The sequence below is a fragment of the Ctenocephalides felis genome, unplaced genomic scaffold (assembly GCF_003426905.1).
Source record: "Ctenocephalides felis isolate EL2017-DRISC unplaced genomic scaffold, ASM342690v1 CF-g0.4_SCAFFOLD_00567, whole genome shotgun sequence".
NCBI classification, from domain to species: Eukaryota; Metazoa; Arthropoda; class Insecta; order Siphonaptera; family Pulicidae; genus Ctenocephalides; species Ctenocephalides felis.
In genome coordinates, this window is record NW_020536721.1 from 7,579 (window position 1) to 12,587 (window position 5,009).

General features: G+C 28.5%; 2 long non-coding RNA genes across 8 annotated transcripts; both read right to left on the minus strand.

Moving 5' to 3' along the window:
- Positions 1-2,219: 2,219 nt before the first annotated feature.
- LOC113366250 lies at positions 2,220-3,427 on the minus strand. Of its 4 annotated transcripts, none has more exons than XR_003366260.1 (6): positions 3,287-3,427; positions 3,180-3,212; positions 2,974-3,107; positions 2,644-2,872; positions 2,433-2,569; positions 2,220-2,344 (listed from the first exon to the last, which is right to left on the minus strand). It is a non-coding gene; the product is annotated as an uncharacterized LOC113366250 (long non-coding RNA). The 4 variants fall into 4 exon arrangements; XR_003366261.1 differs by having other exon boundaries at positions 2,974-3,117; XR_003366259.1 differs by having other exon boundaries at positions 2,974-3,212.
- A 31-nt stretch (positions 3,428-3,458) lies between these two features.
- On the minus strand, positions 3,459-4,080 carry LOC113366264. 4 transcript variants are annotated; one of them, XR_003366267.1, is made up of 4 exons: positions 3,981-4,080; positions 3,845-3,915; positions 3,650-3,777; positions 3,459-3,548 (listed from the first exon to the last, which is right to left on the minus strand). It is a non-coding gene; the product is annotated as an uncharacterized LOC113366264 (long non-coding RNA). The 4 variants fall into 4 exon arrangements; XR_003366269.1 differs by having other exon boundaries at positions 3,650-3,787; XR_003366265.1 differs by having other exon boundaries at positions 3,845-4,017.
- Positions 4,081-5,009: the final 929 nt, after the last annotated feature.

A 5,009-nucleotide genomic window follows, 5' to 3' on the forward strand; every position in this document is an offset into this window, starting at 1 on the left:
ATTGGTAATGGAATTGATGAGGGTGAGGGGATATCCGTTTTCTAATAAAGTTTTAGTTACTAATGTTGTGTTTTGGGTATGATAACAAGAGTGAGACAACATGATTGCGTGGTCTATCAAAGAAATGATTGTATTGACTTTATAATTTTTGGGACAATATGACGCGTAATGAAGGTATCTCCCTGACCATGTAGTTTTTCTGTACCAATTTGTGCAAATAATGTTGTCTAATTAATCTGTATTGACCATCGTTAATTAATGTTAATCAATATTTTAAAAAAACATTGTATTTGACAGAATAAACCTGATGATGGAACGTACCTAGTTCCGAAACGTCGTATTAAACATCTTCAAAAAACAATTGTTTTTTATTATTGGATTTACTGTTCGGAAAAGAAACAATCAATATATTGAAAAAATCCAGGACTTATCTATTGAATATATATATATATATATATATATATATATATATATATATATATATATATGTGTATATACATATGTACATGTCCTTATGTATATATTTACATATACGTATATATGTATATGTGTACGTGTTTGTACATGTATATCATACATACATGTTTGTTTGTGTGTATATTTATGTATATATATTACGCTTTTGTATGTTTGTATATATTTCTTTTTACTTTTCATTTCTCTTGTTTATCTATCTGTTAAGTATAATTATTGTTATAATTATATTACTTATATCTATAGTTCTTTTTCCAATTTCTGTCATTTTTTTCCTTGTTTATTTTAATTTTTCAATATTCATTCTGTAGATCCACTGATGATGACATAAAATACTATGTCGAAACGTTTGGAAAATTAAAGATTAACTTCTAAATCTTTGCTTTTTATATGATGTATGCCCTTGAAGAACTTACTCATATATATCTATATACTAGCTGACCCGGCAAACGTTGTTTTGCTAAGTAAGGTATATTCTAAACAATTTCTAGAGAATCAAAATATTAATACTTTTAGTGTATAAGAATGATGTGTCGTTTGAATGCTATATGCAATGAGGTATTATGAAAACAATAAACCCCATTAGTTTGTCTATATTTTGTCAATACAAACTGATGTATTAGTTTTTATGCACTTTCTATAGAAAATATGGCATAATCCAATCAAGGTCTTTTTGGTCTTTCGACTTATTGATTACGTTTCAAGTTTTTCAGATTCCTTTTGTATATAATACTACTGAGCTTATACAAAATTTTGATATTTATGCGAGGAGAAAGGAGAGAGCGAAAATTAATTAAGTATGGCTTCTTTGACCTGGTTTTTGAAAAGTTTCAAGTAACATTCGATGAATTGAAGTAAATTTAATAAAGAGTATATATGTAGAGCAGAGCGAGGCACAACGGTCCAATTTGACTTTGAGCAAATATTAATTATAATTTAAAAATCAAACCAATTATATTACAACAAATAACACATTTCAAACGAACAATTATCTCACTACGTTCAGTAAAACTGCCAGCTACTTCATAATTGTAGAAATGTGCTTTTTTTTGCTGTCTTTCAAAATATTGTTATCTAGACCTTTGTTATCTAGACCTTTTTACCCCATAGACAGGGTAACTTGGAATGGCCAGGTGGCAACAGATTTAATGTCTTATTTTAATTTTAAAGGTATTTTACAAAATAATTACACTTTTAACTAATGTTAAAAAACTATCAACGGAAAAAAATAAGTAAAGCCATAAGAATCAAGGTTATAGCTGGTTATACATCTTTTTCCCTCTACTTTCAAATATTGTTATTGAACAATGCCTAACTTTACTGGTTTTTGACACATTGGTGGTGGACTTTTTTAACCTCGGACCTTCATATATTCCCAGTAAGCCACAAAACGTAACAAAGCCATGAACGTTACGTAACGCTGCCACGTTCGCACGAAGCAGGTACGTAACCTGGGAGGCACACAGAAGTATCTATTTCGCGGGCAAGAACGTAACGGCTGTTTCGTTGCACACTAAAACACTGCGGTTGCATTTTTGCTACGTATCAAAGTTGAATAAAAAAGCGTGTAGGTGTCTTTTATGTTACATAATTATTTAATTAAATTTCCTGCATATAAAATCAATTTCGGATATTTAGTAATTTTATTGAATAATATCATTTACAACATACAAAATTTACATATTACATAGTTGCAACATTGGAAAACTAAAATTTGATAGTCCATAAAATGTTAACCTATAAAAATAAATATTTATTTATTCATAATATGTATTATGTTTAACTCTCTTGGCAACTTCAGTTAAATCAGACTTGGCAAAGTTAAGTCTTGCGTTAAATATGCTCAACTCACTTGCATCTGTTAATGTATCTGAAATAGAACGAAACATCTTAGTAATATTGTAAACAAATTTTTAATTGAAAATATTGTGAACAAATTAGTCATTTGTGAACATTACCTCTAAACATACTCCTTATTTGAAGTTGATGACTATGTAGTACTTACAATCATATGACAGAGATAATTATTCGATGAACACACTTAATAATTTTCTTGCATTGATTTTATCCTCTTAATTTTTAAGACGTGAATTTTCTAAAAGTAAAACATTACATATTAGTACTAAATCATATTAGTTAAAATTCTCTTCATGTAGAACCTTAATATACCAATTCTGTAACACAAGATCATCAGACTCGAAATACTCAACAATTCATGTTCTCTTCAACACTTAATCCATATAATGTGTGATATCCGGTGTATTCTTTGTTTTCCTTCTCGCATGCTTTTAAGTCTTGCTTGTTTCTTTGATGACAATTTATCTTCTTGATTAGAGCAAATTTCCCTAGTTTGAAATCCATTTTGACATAACCCATAAGGGTTATGAGCAGTCTTTCTCTACAATTGAAAAGCAATTTATATCAGTTTTTGCTTAACTGAATAGTTCTGATGGAATTATAAAGAATATGTATAATACCATATATATTACACTTATCTACCTATAATATTCATATCATATCACTGAATTGAGGTTATGTGATTTTTGACTGGTCTGTCAGAAATTTCAATAAATATGTGATAAATCAATTATCACAATACATAAACAGAATTTGCATTGAACACGACCTATATACTGAAAATAACTAATTAATCATTAATATAATAATTTGTAAATTTAAAAAAAAATCCGCACAATTATACTCACCTCTGGCGTTTTCGTATTAAATATATCACTTTCCTAAAAGTAAAACATTACAAATTAGTACTAAATCATATTAGTTAAAGTTCTCTTTGTGTAAAACATTAATATACCTATTCTGTAATACAAGATCATTACTTAAGAAATACTCAACAATTCATTTTCTTTTCAACACTTAATCGATATGTGTTCTTATTTATTGATATGTGTTCTTATTTTTCTTCTTGCATGTTTTGAAGCCTTGCTTGTTTTTTGGTGAAAAAGGATTAATAATTTCTAATATTTTATCTAACTTTGTATTTATCTTCTCTATTGGAGCAAATTTCCCTAGTTTGAAATCCATTTTCGTAGGGGTTATCAGCACTGTAATTTTCTCTACAATTGAAAACCAACTTATATCAGTTTGTGCTTAGATAAATAGTTCTGATACTAATGGAACTATAAAAAATGAATATGTATAAAACTATATAACTTACTTCTCTTTATTCATATATCACTGAATTGAGGTTATATTTCTGACTGGTGCGTTAGAAATTTCAATATTGCATGATAAATCACTTATCACAACACATAAACAGACTTTGCATTGAAGACGGCCTATATACTGCAAATGACTAAACATTATTATAATAATTTATAAATTAAAATATGTTCAGTACAATTAGACTCACCTTATTTGCCGGATTCATATTAAATACTTTTGCAGCTGACTGTTTAACTAATTTCTACAACTGATTTCGCACTAAATATAAAAGCAATTAATAAATAACGTTTCAATAATTGAAATATCTTGCATTTCAAACATACACGATAAAATACTCAATTCTGCGTCCACGATGCACTAACTGAGTTAACCTATAATTAATTTGACGTTTCGCTCATAAAACACTTCACGGCTATTTCAAAGGCAAATGTATGTGACCGTGCAACGTACCACGCCACGTACCGACAGGTTAAAGGTCGCAACTATACGTAACAGCATCGGTTTTTTTACTTAACATCAGTTTCGAAACGAAAGTTACAAAATGAGTTACGTGGTGGTAACTTCTGTGGTTTACTGGGTTACTATCTATTCTTCGATAAATTCTGGGAAATTATAACTGGGAAAATGTTATTCGACAAAATGTCCCTTTTATCTATACCAAATTTAGGTTCTGAATTTAAATAACATAAATAAAAAATAATATAACTTAGACAATATTTTATAAATACCAATAAGTATATAATTATACAAATGAGATCTTTCCGAGCACCGTGTTTGAGAAAATTATGCAAAAAGTGCATTTTCATATTAACATTTCAAAAAAGTTGATATTTTGAGTGTCTAGTGACACTTGCGGCCCGTTTACTAACGTTTTTGTACGTAAATAAAACTATAAACAAAACTACTTGCTACAAATTTATCATAATTAAATAATATTCGCGTAAAACATCCTATTAAACATAATCGAACATCATTTGTCAAAACGTTTGACATTTCACGGCTTAGCAACCGTCCATTGTTTTATTTAGATTACGCTTCTACAAAAATTTTGATATTTATGCGAGGAGAAAGGAGAGAGCGAAAATTAATTAAGTATGGCTTCTTTGACCTGGTTTTTGAAAAGTTTCAAGTAACATTCGATGAATTGAAGTAAATTTAATAAAAAGTATATATGTAGAGCAGAGCGAGGCACAACGGTCCAATTTGACTTTGAGCAAATATTAATTATAATTTAAAAATCAAACCAATTATATTACAATAAATAACACATTTCAAACGAACAATTATCTCACTACGTTCAGTAAAACTGCCAGCTACTTCATAATTGTAGAAATGTCTTTCAAAATATTGTT